Below are 17463 nucleotides of genomic sequence, written 5' to 3'. Positions count from 1 at the left end.
TGTTTAAACTTAATAGAATTTCACAAATATCAATGTACATGTGAAACATAAGTTAAACTTGATTACATGTGTACGGCAGATCTTAAAATAAGGGGCTTTAAAAACACTATATAGCGCTGCTACCCCCGTAAGTTGCCCACGCCAGCCACCTCTGGATGAATGAACTCCAGAGCAAGGCTGGGTAAACAAACTAGAGTAATGTTCCATTCGCTAGATTGTGGCTGCCGGCGGATGTGACAACTCTCATACTGTGTAGGTGTGAGATGAAAGACACGCGCAAACCTGTAAGGCAGCGCTAATACAGAAGGCAGTAAGTATTGTAGTGTCTGATCAATGATGTGACTGGTGTGCTCTGATTGACAAACATATTGCACGGGGATCACTGCTATTTGGCTGACACCTTTATAGTGTAAGTAACGGCATCACCGTGATGCGCTCAGTGCTACAGATGCATCAGTGCATGGGACATTAAGGGCTGAATTCAGTATGGTGCCACAATGAGCAAAATTAACTATTTGAGCAGTGTAATTCAAGGATTTAGCAATGTCAGTGTCGTTTATGTGAGTGTCATTACACGGGAGTAACTGTTAAGATATTAGTTAGTGTGCTGACATGTGATGTCAGCAGCGGTCAACCTGCACTCCATGCTATGGATGTAACATATGTAACAGTGCCATCAGTGCATGTATCTTGTAAGAGCGATGTGCATACAATAGTAATTTATTAATTAGTAATTTATTAATATTAATTTATAATAGGGACTAAAGTTATGCGATTATATGAAACTGTGCCGGCAAAATACGGGGCACCAGTCTGATACAATCTGATAATTTCTGGCTGGAAAATTTGGTATTGTCGCAACCGCTGCTGTAGCAGAGGCCTGAAAAATTTCTGTTTGTTTTGCAAGGCAGAAAGTGCCCTAAAACATTGCGGCTTGAACCCTAGTTGGTGGCGGATAAGTCACGCAAGTCAACCGGCATTCAGAGTTCAAATACAGCAGCGTGTGGACCATTTTTAGGCCAAGGCAGGTCATCTGATCAGGCCTTGTTCAGTCAAATGTATCGCCCAGTGTCAGTGCCTTCGGGATCCATCCCTCATTCATCTTAAGAAAGGTGAGGTAATCCAGACTTTTTTGACCAAGGCGACTCCTCAGCGACAATACCTCCTGCTGCACTGAAGGTCCTTTCTGACAGGACACTTGAAGCGGGACAGGCCAGAAGTTCGAGCGCAAATTGGGATAGCTCAGGTCACAGGTCAAGCCAGCACACCCAGTAGTCAAGGGGTTCATCACTCCTCAGTGTCGATATCTGCGGTTAAGGCCAGGTAGTCTGCTACCTGTCAGTCAAGTCGTTCTCTGATGGTGGACCCCGAAGGGCTGTGGCGATGTGTAGGACTTAAAAAGCTCCGCATGTCCTCCATCAACAGCATGTCTGTACAGCTTCCTGTCCTTGCCGGTGTGTTCGTGGGAGGAGGAGGATTACTTTCACCTCTTCCCCTGTTAGATCCCTGTTGTGCTGTGACATGACCCTTATACGCTGTGTACAGCATACTTCTTAATTTATTTTGGACCTGCTGAATCCTTTCCGCCTTGCTGTAATGCGGTAACATGTCAGGCACTTTATGTTTATACCAGGGGTCTATTAGCGTGGACACCCAGTACAGGTCGTTCTCCTTCATCCTTTTTATACGAGGGTCCTTCAACAGGCACGACAGCATGAAAGACCCCATTTGCACAAGGACGGATGCCGAGCTACTCATGTCCCATTCCTCGTCCTCAGTGATGTCCCCCCAGCCACGTACAACACCACAGGAACTAGATAGGTGACAAGGAGCACCCTGGGATGCCTGCTGTGGTTGGTCTTCCTCCTCCTCTTCAAAGCCACATTCCTCCTCTGACTCCTCTTCCTCACCATCCTCTTCCAGCATTGCCGCAGGTCCAGCAAGCGATGCTGATAAGGCTGTTTCTGGTGGTGATGGTGTCCACAACTCTTCCTCTTCATGCTCATCTACTGCCTGATCCAGCACTCTTCGCAGGGCACGCTCCAGGAAGAAAACAAACGGTATGATGTCGCTGATGGTGCCTTTGGTGTGACTGACCAGGTTTGTCACCCCCTCAAAAGGACACATGAGCCTACAGGCATTGCGCATGAGCCTCCAGTAACGTGGCAAAAAAATTCCCAGCTCCGCAGATGATGTCCTAGCACCCCGGTCATACAAATATTTGTTGACGGCTTTTTCTTGTTGGAGCAGGCGGTCGAACATTAGGAGTGTTGAATTCCAACATGTCGGGCTGTCGCAAATCAAGCGCCTCACTGGCATGTTATTTTGCTGCTGGATATCTGACAAGTGCGCCATGGCCGTGTAGGAACACCTGAAATGGCCACACACCTTCCTAGACTGCTTCAGGACATCCTGTAAGCCTGGGTACTTGAGCACAAAGCGTTGTACAATCAGATTACACACATGTGCCATGCACGGCACATGTGTCATCTTGCCCAACCTCAATGCCGCCAACAAATTCGTTCCGTTGTCACAAACCACCTTGCCGATCTCCAGTTGGTGCTGAGTCAGCCACTGGTCCACCTGTGCGTTCAGGGCCGACAGGAGCGCTGGTGCGGTGTGGACTCTCCGCTTTGAGGCAAGTCAACCCCAAGATGGCATGACACTGCTGTATCCGGGATGTGGAATAGCACCTGGGGGGGGGGGGGGGGGTGCCGGTGATGTGGAGCAAGACGCAGCAGTGGAAGAGGACTTGGCCGAGGATATTATGGAAGAGGATGGAGTAGGATGAGTAGAGGAGGTGGCAGCAGGTTGTGGCGGTGTCACAAACTCCTCTGCAGAGCCACGCATTCCATGCTTGGCAGCAGTCACCAGGTTTACCCAAGGAGCAGTGTAGGTGATATACCTGCCCTGACCTTGCTTTGCAGACCAGGTATCAGTGGTCAGATGGACCCTTGCCCCTACACTGTGTGCCAGACATGCCATAATTTCCTTTTGCACAATGGAGTAAAGTTTGGGGATTGCCGTTTGTGCAAAAAAATTTCGTCCGGGTACCTTCCACTGCAGTGTCCCAATGGCTACAAATTTTTTAAAGGCCTCAGACTCCACCAGCTTGTATGGTAAAAGCTGGCGGGCTAGCAGTTCCGACAAGCCAGCTGTCAGACGCCAGGCTAGGGGGTGACTTTGAGACATTGTCTTCTTGCGCTCAAACATCTCCTTGACAGACACCTGACTGGGCAGATAAGCAGGAACTGCTCAAGGCGAGAGATGGAGAGGCGGATGGTTGAGAGGGGGCAAGGAGGGCAGCAGTGGTTGACCTGGCTGAAGATGCTGGACCAGGAGGAGGATGGCGGCTTTGACTTTGTGTGCTGCTTGTACTGACGTGTTGATCCCATAGGCGTTTGTGATGTGACATCATGTGCCTTCGCAAAGCAGTTGTGCCTAGGTGGGTGTTGGACTTCCCACGACTCAGTTTCTTCTGGCACAGGTTGCAAATGGCCTCGCTGTTGTCAGAGGCAGACACACAAAAAAATGCCACACTGCTGAGCTCTGCGATGACGGCATTCTGGTGGTGGCAACAGCATGCGTTGATTGGCGTCCCGACTGGCTGACCCCAGGTGCCGATGCATGCTGTCTTACTGTGCCACTAGCTCCTTGCGATGACCTCCCCCTGCTTTCAACTCGTCTCCTCCTCCTCTCTGTCTCCCCATCTGAACTTTCCCCCTCTTCTTCTCTTCTAGCGGGCACCCCCATGGCATCCACGGACACAGTCATCATCAACATCTTCACCGCTATCTGACACCTCAAGAAAGGAAGCAGCAGCGGGTACAACATAATCATCACACCGTACGTCCATGTGTGTAATGCTGCCTGACTGAGACATATCCCTGTTAACTACATCCTCTGGCAATAATGGTTGTGCATCATTCATGTCTTCAAACTGATGTGTAAATAGCTCCTCTGACGGATCAAGTAAAGCTGCAGTGGTGCCAGTGTTGGTGGTGGCGGCAGGCTGGCAAGTGGTAGCATGAGAGGTGCCCGAAGCTAAGCTAGAGGAGGAGAAGGACGGTGCATCAAGGTTCCGAGCGGAAGCTTTAGTAGTAGATTGGGTGTCTTGTGATAGCCAGTCAACTAAGTCCTCAGAACTTTGGGGGTTCAGGGTACGTGGCCTCTGAACACTGGCCATTCTAGGGCCAAAGGGAATCCCAGCACCACGACGGCCCCTGCGAGGTGGCCTTCCTCTGCCTGTCATTTTTTTGGTTAAATTTATACAAGTGTCACACCTAATGTGATTTGCCCTAGGGTGACACAATTTGCCCTGCAGGCAGGAAAAATGTCAACTGTTACGTGAACTAACAGTGACGGCTGATTTTATTTAACAGCCAAAAAATTTATATATTTTTTTTTAATTTGCACAACTGTCACACCTAAATGTGATTTGCACTAGTGTGACAATGAGCAAAAAAACTTGCCAGCGAAGTTCCCCTTTTATGCAGTGGTCCCCAACCAGGGTGCCTCCAGCTGTTGCAAAACACACAGACTGATATATTTCAGCCCTTTGAATACTGTAGTAGTTAGTTGCTTGAAGGAACTTGAGTTTGATTCTGGAGTACCCCTCTTAACCAGCGGTTCCCTCCCAACCAGGACTGATATCTTTCAGCCCTAAAAAGGGCTTTTTTGGGTGCTGTCCTTAAAGCAGATGTTACACTAGTGCATTAGGAGTAAACTGGACCCTGAATACACCACCTAGCAGCAACCTAGCTATTGCTTTCCCTATACAGCAGGAGCAGCTTCTTTAACCCTCCACTTCCTAAGCCTGCAGCATGCTGAATGAGGCTAAAATGGCGTCCGTGCAAGAGGTAGGAGGGTCTGGAAGGGAGGGACTGATGTTGATTGGCTGTAATGTGTCTGCTGACTCTGACTCACAGGGTCAAAGTTTACTGCAATGTTAAATTATAGGGGGCGGATCGAACTTCACATATGTTCGCCAATTCGCGACATCTCTAACGGCAGGTGTCATGTGTGAGCTGCGACTGGTTTACATTGAAGTTACACAGGGGAGTACCCCTATCTGCTTGGATCATCAAGAAATCGGTGATGGCTTTTCTCTGTTCGTACAGTCGATCCAACATATGGAGGGTGGAATTCCAACATGTGGCAACGTCACAAAACAGACTATGTTGGGGGACACTATACTGACACTGCAGCTCAAGTAGGGTGTGCTTTGCGGTGTACGAGTGGCTGAAGTGCATGCAAAGTTTCCTTTCCATTGTTAGGATGTCTTGCAAATGGGGGGGGGGGAGGGGGGAAACTTCAGGAACTGCTTCACAACCAGATTGAACACGTGCCAAGCAGGGCGCATGGCTCAGCCTTTTCAGTCGCAGCGCATGCAAGATGTTCTTCACGAAAACTGGAAATGGGAACCATGTGAATGACAACGGGGAGTAAGCCATGCTCCGATTTCTTTACGAATGACTTAGCAGTTCCTCCCGTGTGACTCCGTTCTCCAAGGCAAACCATGTGAAGAACAGCGTGACACCTCCATGCCCTGCACAGATTGTATCCTGAAGGGTCACTGAGACTTGTCTGGGCAGTGGAGGCTGAGGACAAGGTGGAGGATGAGGAGGCGGAGTCACACACTGTCACAGGACCAACGGCCTGAGAGCGAGGAGGAGGAAGCGGCGTGACCTGTCCAAGTTGGTGTTGTGGCTGTGCAGGAACCACATTCACCCAGTGGGCCGACATGTATTGTCCCTGACCGTAGTTACAGCTCCACACGTTGGTGCTGCCGTGCACTTTGGTACACACCAACAGGCTCAAGGACTGGCCAACCTTCTCTCCCACAAAATTGTACAGGGCTGGTACTGCCTTCGCAAAGAAATGACGGCTTTGCACTCTCCACCTCGGCTCGGCACAAGCCATCAGTTCTCTGAAAGGTGCAGAGTCCACCACTTGAAAAGGGAGGGACTGCAGCACCAGCAGCTTGGACAGGAGTACATTCAGCTTCTGCGCCGTTGGATGAGTGGGCGCATACTGTTGTCTCTTGGACATGGCTTCGCTGATGGATTGTTGGCGGAATGGCTGACTAAAAGTAGGAGGAGCAGGAGCCTCTGGAGCGACAGAAGGAGGGTATGACACACAGCTCACTTAGGCTGAGATGGTGGAGCCTTGGCTGGCTGAAAGTGCCACTGGGTGATGCAGCAGGTTGGACCACCATATCAGAGCCACGGTTCTCCCAGGCCGCTTTATGGTGGTGAAACATGTGTTGACGCAGGGCCATGGTGCCAACATAGGGACCCTGGCCACGCTTCACCTTCTGCCGACATATCTTGCATGTGGCTATGTGAACCTCCTCCGGATGCTTGATGAAAAACTGCCATAAGAAAAAAGCTCACACACACACTTTCACTGCATCAATTTCTTCCTTCTTTATATGGATAATTTTCCAAACACATCACAAAGTAAGGAAAGCAGTGTGGGTGATGATTTTCTGCTTTCCTTACTTTGTTATGTGTTTGGAAAATTATCCATATAAAGAAGGAAGAAATTGATGCAGTGAAACAGTGTGTGTGAGCTTTTTTCTTATGACTGTATACACACTGGGATTAGTGCACCCAGTCACCACACTGATACACCCTATTACACCAGTCCCTTCCCTAGATATGTTATTCTGGACTTTGATGAAAAACTGCCACACCGCCGAGTAGCTGATTTTCCCACGAACAGTCCGCACTAATTGACTGCTACTGCCGCCGTCTCCAGGAACCCCTCTTCCACTACCTCCCAGTAAGGCAGGCTGCCGCGAAGCAGGTGGTCTCCCCCGGGCACTTATGGCTCCTTAATTTCCACTTCTGCCACCATGCTGACTTTGCAACTCTTCTCCTAATGATGATGAAGCCCCTTCTGCTTCCCGGCTCCCAATTGTGATCAGCTTTATCATCATCATCATCATCATCATCAACAAGTGTCTGCACGTCACTGATGTCCTCCTCAGGTTCCTCAACAGTGTCTGCTTCAGGACCCTGAACCCTGGCAACACCACCTCCCACGTCACTCTCCTCATCACTACTTGCCCACCTAGCGGAGGAAGAGGCGGATGTCTCCCCCACTTCTTGGCTGGGCAGTAGCTGCTGATCATCCTCACTGAATAGTGGAGCTGAACCCACAGCATAAGATATGTGGTAGGCCTCTGGGGTAGTGGTAGTGTAGTCAGGGTTTTGCTTTAGTATATCCAGGGTTAAGGTTAACCCTATAGTTCGTGATGCCAGGCTGAGGGCTAGTATGCTGAGGTAATTCTCCGGCCTATCGCCGCCCTTCCCAGTAACGATAGGTGCATGCAAATAATGACTGAAGGTCCACAAGTTAGCTGAACTTGAACAAACTTTAGTTAAAAAGGCTTGCGATACATCCAATGAACAGTAACAGTCTCATTCAAACAGTCTCTATACACTTCAGTGACTGACAGTTGTTGCGGACCTTGACTTTAGATATAAGTCTATGAATTAAGGGTTATTTGCGAAGATCCGTCCGGATTTAGGGGATAGATAAGGTCCGGTGATCTTGCAGAGTGCTTAGGGATTGATACACTCACGGTTTGGTAACGATCAGCCGTTGCCGCAAGGCTCAGGCCTAAACTCACTGATGACAGCAGCGCAGATCCTTCTCTCACCAAGGCCCGGGAACAAGAGAGCGAGAAATGGCCGCCACTCCCTTATATGGGCAGGGCCGTTTTAATTGGTCCGAATATCTGTCACTCACCGTTACAAGGAATAATGGGTGCAATACGTCATAGGGACCTCCAAAAGGTCCTTAAGCAAAAACCATAGAGTTTACCTGATCACGTGACCCGCAGGTCCTGCTACGCTAAGTACAGGTAATTAACCAATTATATACATTTGTACATTTATATTTATATAAATCCTGAATAAACTGCTAGATTTAAGAATACCTAGAGGAGAGGTGACAAGGGGTGGACTAGATAAGAAGGACCCCGATGTCCTAGGGACTCTGGCTATGGGGACCTATATACAGGTACCGTATAGGATGCGGTACCGGGACACCAAAGATACTTCAATAGGAGCACAGGGTCTGCTCCCGGGCCATGCCAATTGAGGGTTGTGTCTGAGGAACCCACCGACTGTTGACTGCGGGTATCAGATGTCCCTTGTGATGAAGTGGATTACCATGTTAACCAATCGATGATGGCAGATGGGTTGCTGGTAGAGACACGACTGCTAGCTGATACCGGGAGCTCAGGCCTCTCGCTGCGACTTATGCTGCCACTCACCCCTAGTCTGCTGCGAACTCTGCCTGATAAATTTAGGCCTCTGCCACTCCTCTGTGGCATGTCTCTGCCTGACATACTTAGTGCGTATATGGAGGGGATTACAATACGCTTCACTACTCTTAAAACAGTATTTGTCTAGAACAGCAGCTGGTGTGTTCTTCTGACTTTCCTTTCACAGTATCTAAGCACTTGACAGATTAACAGGTACAAAATAGTAGACTGCTTAGATGTATGTATGAAGTATGCACTTATGAGGGCAGAAAAACGCGGTACAGTATGCTTAAAAAAAAAGTATTTTTGCACAACACCAGCAGTACACAACAGTGCTGCAGCACAAAAAAGCTGTGTACTAAAACACAAAAGTGCACTCTGTCAAAGACGATTAGGAATAGACTGCTGGGTATTATACCATCTACAGACCAGTATAACCAGCAGGTGATTTGTTGTGGAACAAAGACACAGAATTGCATTGAAAAATTATTCCTGCCTCCTCTGTTAAGGTTTATGAAGCTGAGGCAGCTTGTTGAAATGTATGAGGTAACAAACAGCAATCTGCCTCTCTCTGTAATACAATGCTGAAGAAAGTGACTGGGAGGTTAATGGCTGCAGTAACAATCCTTTCAGTGAAAAAAAAACACTGCTCTCTGTCCACCAGAACACTGATGTGACTAGGATGTGAAACACTGCTGGAATGAGATTTTCTGTGTAGCACACAGCGATGTCTATCCTATCTCTATGCAGTGTAATGAATGATATGACGAGTTGCAAAATGGCTGCCGAATATATAGGGCTGTGACATCACAGGGGTGACTGGCTGCTGGTAGGCTGCATCCTGCATGTGATTCAGGGTCATCCCGCCTTCCCAACATTCCTTGCCCCATGTACTGACATGTGGATCCGCCATTTTAGATGCCCTGAAGCCTGAAGTAAATGGAGGAGTTTAAATGAAGCGATTCGTCAGCTTCGATTCGCTCATCTCTACTTTCAACTGGAGGCATGTTTGGCTTTGCTGCTTTGTGGTACTGTGGCGGTATCATGGACATTTTTACTGCGTTTTTACAGCAGATGACCAACATAACTGTTAAATTTGTGTGTTTTACTGGGATTTACATGATCGCTATAAATTTGTACAGATTTTACTGTTATTTTTGGAACAAAAAGCAACACGTGAAAAAATAAAAAATAAGCAAATATTTGGCTTACTTCCTCAACAAGCATATCTATTTCAGACTGCACAAATCCTTTTTAAGGTATTTTTTTTTATTTATGTGTGTTTTAACTCATAATATTGGATTTGGATTCTGATGTTACTGATTAATCTTTTTCTTTTTCCTAGTTGGGTTTTTTGCATATCTGCATATGCAGTTTTTGTAGATGGTGCACAGAAGTTGATGCATTCTTATTTCCTCCATTGGTTACAGCTTGAAATTGATTTTACATATAGCGGGATGTGATGAGGGCAGAGGTTGTTAGCCTAGGGGCAGATAGCATTAACCCCTTGTATTCGTGATGCCAGGGAGTGGTTTAGCCTAAAACCATCCAAAGGTATATTGCTGGATCCTGGGCTAGGCACGGGGCCAATCAAGACTCAGACACCAAGTTACGGACAACGGTAGCTTTACTAAGGGTAGACAGTTGGTTAAGTCTATACAGTTCAGCCAGAGCCCAAGGGGGTGACCAGTGATGAAGAGACCTTAAGGGCTTGCTGGTACTTTTAGTAGGACTGGACAATTAAATGTCGACCACACTGACTTGACAGATGACAGGGACTGACTTGACTAGACTCATAAAGCTGTGACTTTAGCTTACTTGAATTGATGGTGGCTGCAGGACTTGACTTTGAGGTCTCCAACACTCTGGACACACACACATTAGGCACGACGACTGACCTCAGCAAAGACTTGTAAGGAAAGAGCAGCAAGATGAGAGTGAGCTAGCTCCACCCAGGGCTTATATGGGGGAGACTAGCAGGGAGCCCATAGGTTACCCCTGGGATCACCTGGCCACTGGTACCTCCTCGGTAACAATCACATGACATAACTCTTAAAGATACAACACATTTTATAATACAATACGCTGCAGAACATATGTACAGGGGGGAAACAGGTGCAAGGGGCCCTGGGGACACTGAGGGAGGCTGCCTGACAGGGCAGCAAAGGTACGGGGCAACATCTCCTGTACTGGGCCACCACACATTTTTCAAGCATTCCTGCCATATGAGCAGTAAACTGCCAATTCAGTTTTTCTAATCACCTCATCGAGCCATTTTCAACCGTAAACCTGTCTAAAGAATGCAATAATAATATCTTATATGCAAAGAAATAAAAAAAAACAGAAATGCACAATAAGTGCCATTGCCCAATATTGATTGGTGAATGTAGCCTGAGGTGTGCTATACATTCAGCTGGTAGTGTTGCGCTGCAAGCATCACAGATGCTAATCGGGGGTACCGATGGTCTTCACAAGATGCCGATGGTTGTTGGTATCCTCCTGTCAGATGTTGCTATGTGTGGACATTCAAATACATTCAAGGGGGGGGGGGGGTAGTCTGAGCAGGGCTCGAAGAACTATCAGAAGAAAACTTGATTGATACTCGACAAGGCCGATTCAATGGGAATCAGAGGAATAGAAAATATTCCTGAATTGTGGACGAAGGTGCTATTTTATTAATATAAAAGACAACGCGTTTCGATGGGCTTCTCACCTCATCAGGTCATAACACATACAGCAATACAGTAAGGTAAGATATACATGTAAGGTGCCAAAATGGCATCAAGACGGCACTGAACTAAACACAAGTGAGCTATGAAAATGTAGTGAGGAAAAACAATGATGTGATTAATATTACCCCCTTAAGGACCAAGCGTTTTTAATTTTTTCTTCCTTACCTTTTAAAAATCATAACCCTTTCAATTTTGCACCTAAAATTCAATATGAGGGCTTATTTTTTGCGCCACCAATTTTACTTTGTAATGACATCAGTCATTTTACCCAAAAATCTAGAGCAAAAACGGGAAAAAAATTATAATTGTGCGACAGAAGAAGAAAAAAACACAATTTTATAAACTTTGGTGGCTTCCGTTTCTATGCCGTACATTTTTCGGTAAAAACAACACTTTATTCTGTAGGTCCATACAATTAAAATGATACCCAACTTATATAGGTTTGATTTTTGTCGTACTTTTGGAAAAAATCATAACTACATGCACGAAAATTAATGCATTTAAAATTGTCCCCTTCTGACCCCTATAACTTTTTTTTTTCCGTGCACGGGGTGGTATGAGGGCTCATTTTTTTGCACGGTGATCTGAAGTTTTAATAGGTATCATTTTTGTTTTGATCAGACTTTTTGATTGCTTTTTATTCCTTTTTTTATGGTATAAAAAGTGACCAAAAATAGGCTATTTTGGACTTTGGAATTTTTTTTGCTTGTACGCCATTGACAGTGTGGTTTAATTTATTATACATTTTTATAGTTTGGAAATTTACGCACGCGGTGATACCACATGTTTATTTTTATTATGTTTATATGTTTTTTATATGGAATTTGGGAAAAGGGGGTGATTTAAACTTTTAATAAAGAAGGGGTTAATGTGTGTTTAAACTTTTTTTATTTTTTTTTATTTTTGTAATTTTTTTTTACACTTTTCGGAGGAATCATTTGATTCATCATACAGATAAATGGGGTTCCATGGAATCCCATTGATCTGTGTGCTCTGCGCTCAATTGATAAAGCCTGGTCCTGCCAGGCTTTATCATTCTGAGCGCTGGGGCTGGCACAGGAGGAGAGGTAAGCCCTCAGGCTACATCCACAGTGGATCACCCCCCCCCCCCCCCCCGAGATCGCACTGCAGGGGGGTGATCCACCCGACTGGACCACCAGGGAAAGGATAAAGGCACCTTTAGACGCCGCTGTCAACTTGGACAGCGGCGATCTAAAAGGTTAATAGCCGGCTGTGGTGATCGCCGCATGTCGGCTATTAAGGCCGGCCCCCAGCTACAGGGATCAGCTGGGGGCCGGCCGGTATAACGCGGGCTCGTCATACCCAGTTAACGGCACATGGACGAGCATAGACGTCCATGGTCGTTAACGGGTTAATGTAACACAAATCACAGGTTTAATATGTCCGCCAATGTGAACAGAACTGAATAATACATTTTCTCCTGATTAGCTTATTTTCTCTTTCACTTGAAATAAACCAGTTGTTTGGATTTCTGGAAATGTAAATCCAAGTAAGAACAAAAAAGGTTGGTATGACCTATGCTGGAATTTATGAGGAGCGCTACCTTCAAGGGAACTTTAGTTTCTACCATTGGTGTTATTTGATATCAGTGCAATATTCTGTATCTTGGCATCACACAAGTAATGGATTCTTTACATTGCCAGGCATAGGGGTGCGGCTATATATTTCCACTGTTCTGTGCAGCACTTTTATATGCAGCTAAAAACCATTGTTTTACTAGAAATACTAACCCTTCTTCAGCGTTGCGGCTTGTGGTATACTATTTCAGGGATTACTCTGGTTACATACAAAATTTACTGCTTTCGCATAAGGATTCCAAGTATAGAAAAGCAAGGAAAGAATCGCTGCTTACTCCCTGATCACATATCCAGCCAGAGCCTTCTTATGGATTTTCATAGAGAAAATTAGTTTGGCCGCTCATCCATGAATTAATTCTTCATAGATAATTGGATTAAGAGCGGATTTAAACAATGCATTGTGGGAGTGCCGCTGCATATTTATAGTAGCAGAATTGTAGACCCGGCATGACAAATTCCATGACTATATTCTCTCTAGATAAATGGATTAAAAGCATTGCATCTGTGCCCATGGCACTCACATCTGGTGATATACTGGCACAACAGGTCAACTTACAACTATATCAGTGAAACATAATACTTTAACTTGGGCCAACTTAAGACGTAATAAATTAAACGTTTTAATTTTAATTTGCATTAAAGATTATTTCATGAACCATTTCATCTAAAAAAAAATGCTAATCATTTTATGCATCCATGTATTCCTGTTGCTATTATGTGCTGCCCTGGGTGGGCTCTAAGCAGAATCAGTCCCCTTCCCCCTCTGGCAGCTGACAAATTAATATCTGCTTACTTTCTGTGCTGATAGGAATTGTGTTATCCAGAATAGTGTTGGTACATATTGTGCAACATTCATATTATGCATTCCCTTAGAAAAAAAAAAGCTAGGCAAGCTATTTTAGCCGTTAGTTCTGCAATGAAAAACTGTGTGCCGAGACCTGGCTGTGGGAAGCAGGACTGAGCATGTGTCTCCCAGCACTCATCTCCTGAGGTGGACAAGCACAACACTATGCACTTTGGGCACCAGTTGGTGCCATTCTATTATAGTAATTCTTATAACTCTTTTAATAATGCATATATCTAATGTCTTTAAAAACACCTGCTTACTAAAGGTTTTCATCATGACCATCAAAGTAGCTTTGACCCATCTAAGCATGAACCCACTTCTGAAGGTGTCTGCTTTTATTTTAACCAGAAGATCTGTGGTGACACAGTGGTGCAAGAAAATCACTTTACAAAAGGACCAAAGCTATTGCAGACTCCAAAACTAGACAACATTATCTAAATAAACACAAATGCAAAGAGAACCAAAATACAGTTAACCATCCCCCTATGTTTTCTACACCATTCAGTGCCAATTTCAACCAAATACAAGGCATTCTTAAGAAACACTTACCTGTCATTGCAAACAAAAAGAAAAAAAAAGTGTTTTGGCACTGCCGCGCACTAATTACCACAGGTAGTGTGAACTACATCCAACGCCCGGAGACTTGGCAGTGATGTCCTTATCCCGGTGCTTTATCCCAAAGGAGACAAGCTTCCAATAATCCAAAGAAACCGTATTCAGGGAGGCACTCGTAGATGCAACAGCGTTTTTTTATACAGGTCTTAATCATGACCTATGATTAGTGTTACGCCGAGCGCTCCGGGTCCCCGCTCCTCCCCAGAGCGCTCACGGCGTCTCTCTCCCTGCAGCGCTCCGGTCAGACCCGCTGACCGGGAGTGCTGCACTGACATGGCCGTCGGGGATGCGATTCGCACAGCGGGACGCGCCCGCTCGCGAATCGCATCCCAAGTCACTTACCCGTCCCGGTCCCCTGCTGTCATGTGCTGGCGCGCGCGGCTCCGCTCTCTAGGGCGCGCGCGCGCCAGCTCTCTGAGACTTAAAGGGCCAGTGCACCAATGATTGGTGCCTGGCCCAATTAGCTTTATTGGCTTCCACCTGCTCCCTGGCTATATCACATCACTTCCCCTGCACTCCCTTGCCGGATCTTGTTGCCTTGTGCCAGTGAAAGCGTTTAGTGTTGACCAAGCCTGTGTTACCTGATCTCCTGCTATCCATATTGACTACGAACCTTGCCGCCTGCCCCGACCTTCTGCTACGTCTGACCTTGCCTCTGCCTAGTCCTTCTGTCCCACGCCTTCTCAGCAGTCAGCGAGGTTGAGCCGTTGCTAGTGGATACGACCTGGTTGCTACTGCCGCAGCAAGACCATCCCGCTTTGCGGCGGGCTCTGGTGAACACCAGTAGTCTCTTAGAACCGGTCCACCAGCACGGTCCACGCCAATCCCTCGCTGACACAGTGGATCCACAACCTGTAAGCCGAATCGTGACAATTAGGTCATGATTAAGCGCATGTGAGCGAGAAACGGCCCGTTGGCCTCTGTTGTATCCTGTAACCAGACCTATGTAAAAAAAAACGCTGTTGCATCTACGAGTGCCTCCCTGAATACTTACCTGTAATTTTATCAGGATCCCATACTGTCCCTAATTTTACATACTGGGTTTTTTATCTAGTGGCTTTTCGCCACAATCACATTCCAATACATGGTTAAATCTCAAAAGCTGCTATTGATGTGGTGGTAACAGATGTAATTTATGTAGCCTCATTTTAGTATCTAATAGCTTTACCTCAGCAGCCACAGGTCGGACTTACCCCATTAAAGCATTTCATAAATTGCAATTCTTCACATGTCATATACTGCGTGACATGCAAAACATGTAGGTTGCAATACATTGGCTGTGACAGGTTGATTAAAATGATTCTGACTGCCGATCAATATATATTAATACTTATATATTTACATGCCATTTCTAATGCTGTACACAAAAAAAATTGATATTGGTCTACTAGTATAATCAAAAAATTTAATTTGTAGACTAAAATAAATGTCACGATGCCGGCTGGCAGGAGGTGGATCCTCTGTGCCAGAGAGGGATTGGCGTGGACCGTGCTAGTGGACCGGTTCTAAGTCACTACTGGTTTTCACCAGAGCCCGCCGCAAAGCGGGATGGTCTTGCTGCGGCGGTAGTGACCAGGTCGTATCCACTAGCAACGGCTCAACCTCTCTGGCTGCTGAAGATAGGCGCGGTACAAGGGAGTAGACAGAAGCAAGGTCGGACGTAGCTGAAGGTCAAGGCAGGCAGCAAGGATCGTAGTCAGGGGCAACGGCAGGAGGTCTGGAACACAGGCTAGGAACACACAAAGAAACGCTTTCACTGGCACAATGGCAACAAGATCCGGCGAGGGAGTGAAGGGGAAGTGAGGTATAAATAGGGAGTGCACAGGTGAACACACTGATTAGAACCACTGCGCCAATCAGCGGCGCAGCGGCCCTTTAAATCGCAGAGACCCGGCGCGCGCGCGCCCTAGGGAGCGGGGCCGCGCGCGCCGGGACAGGACCGACGGAGAGCGAGTCAGGTACGGGAGCCGGGGTGCGCATCGCGAGCGGGCGCCACCCGCATCGCGAATCGCATCCCGGCTGGAGGCGGTATCGCAGCGCACCCGGTCAGTGGATCTGACCGGGGCGCTGCAGAAACGAGAGTGTAGCGAGCGCTCCGGGGAGGAGCGGGGACCCGGAGCGCTCGGCGTAACAATAAATTTTAGTCTACAAATTAAATTTTCCCATTTCTAATGCTGTAAAAAGATATTGGTTATCTACTCTTAACCTCTATATCCAGCTTGCCATTTGCTTGCGACTAAAATCTTGGAATGACGCCAGGAGGCCCAAGATGAGATGTCAGAAGACAAAACATTTGAGGAAGATATAGATTGTGTAGAAGGGCAAAGATCTGGGTTTTTCCAGTCTCAGAGTGAAAAGAGCCGCATAAGTGAACTTTGGCCAAGAAAGAAATAAATGCTTAAATATGCTAAAATATACAGAGATCAAGCTCAAACTAACATCAAAATGTAACATGATGATTTTGACGTCATAACTAAACCTCCCTTTTCTGTCAAATGTAAAAACAATGTACTTCCGTGTAATAAACAGAACTCCTTGGGACAGCTGCTTAGCCAGTATGCTGAGAAGGAGATGTATTTACACCAACATTTTTTCTGGTGTATATTTTCTTATGTCGACACTCAGCAGTATACAGCAGCAATCACTGACATTTTAATGCCTCACCTCAAGCCATCCTTGACAGCTGCACCACCCACAAGCTGAAATATCATATAGCTGAACATATGAGAGACGGGAGGAATTCAACGAACCGATCCATGAACACTGGCTCATGGATCGTACCCAGAGAGTGGTGGTCAATGATTCGTACTCTGGTCCCCGGTAATTAGTGGTGTACCCCAAGGTTCTGTACTGGGACCGCTGTTGTTTAATTTATTTATCAATGATATAGAGGATGGCATCTTTGCAGATGACACCAAGCTTTGTAGCACGGTACAGTCTATAGAGGATGTGTATAAGTTACAAGATGACTTGGATAGACTAAGTGTCTGGGCATCCACTTGACAAATGAGGATAAATGTAAAGTTATGCATGTGGGTACTAATAACCTGCATGCATCACATGTCTTAGGGGGATTAAACTGGCAGAGTCACTGGTAGAGAAGGATCTGGGTGTACTTGTAGCTCACAGACTACAGAATAGCATGCAATGTCAGGCTGCTGCTTCCAAAGCCAGCAGGATATTGTCATGTATAAAAAGAGGCATGGACTCAAGGGACAGGGACATAATACTCCCCCTTTATAAAGCATTGGTACGGCCTCACCTGGAATATGCTGTTCAGTTTTGGTCACCTGTCCATAAAAGGGACATTGTGGAGCTGGAAAGGGTGCAGAGACGCGCGACTAAACTAATATGGGGCATGGAACATCTTAGCTATGAGGAGCGATTAAAGGA

The 17463-nt window shown here is 46.4% G+C and overlaps 1 long non-coding RNA gene across 1 annotated transcript in view; it reads right to left on the bottom strand.

Moving 5' to 3' along the window:
* The window catches only part of LOC130277086 (uncharacterized), a 61101-nt gene extending 44308 nt beyond the window's left edge, over window positions 1-16793 (bottom strand). The window contains exon 1 of the long non-coding RNA XR_008845365.1: window positions 16735-16793. This is a non-coding gene — a long non-coding RNA (uncharacterized LOC130277086). The remainder of the gene's footprint in view (window positions 1-16734) is intronic.
* Between the last annotated feature and the right edge of the window lie 670 nt (window positions 16794-17463).

This window comes from Hyla sarda, chromosome 6 (assembly GCF_029499605.1).
Source record: "Hyla sarda isolate aHylSar1 chromosome 6, aHylSar1.hap1, whole genome shotgun sequence".
NCBI lineage: Eukaryota > Metazoa > Chordata > Amphibia > Anura > Hylidae > Hyla > Hyla sarda.
This window is presented reverse-complemented; position numbering and strand designations above follow the sequence as displayed.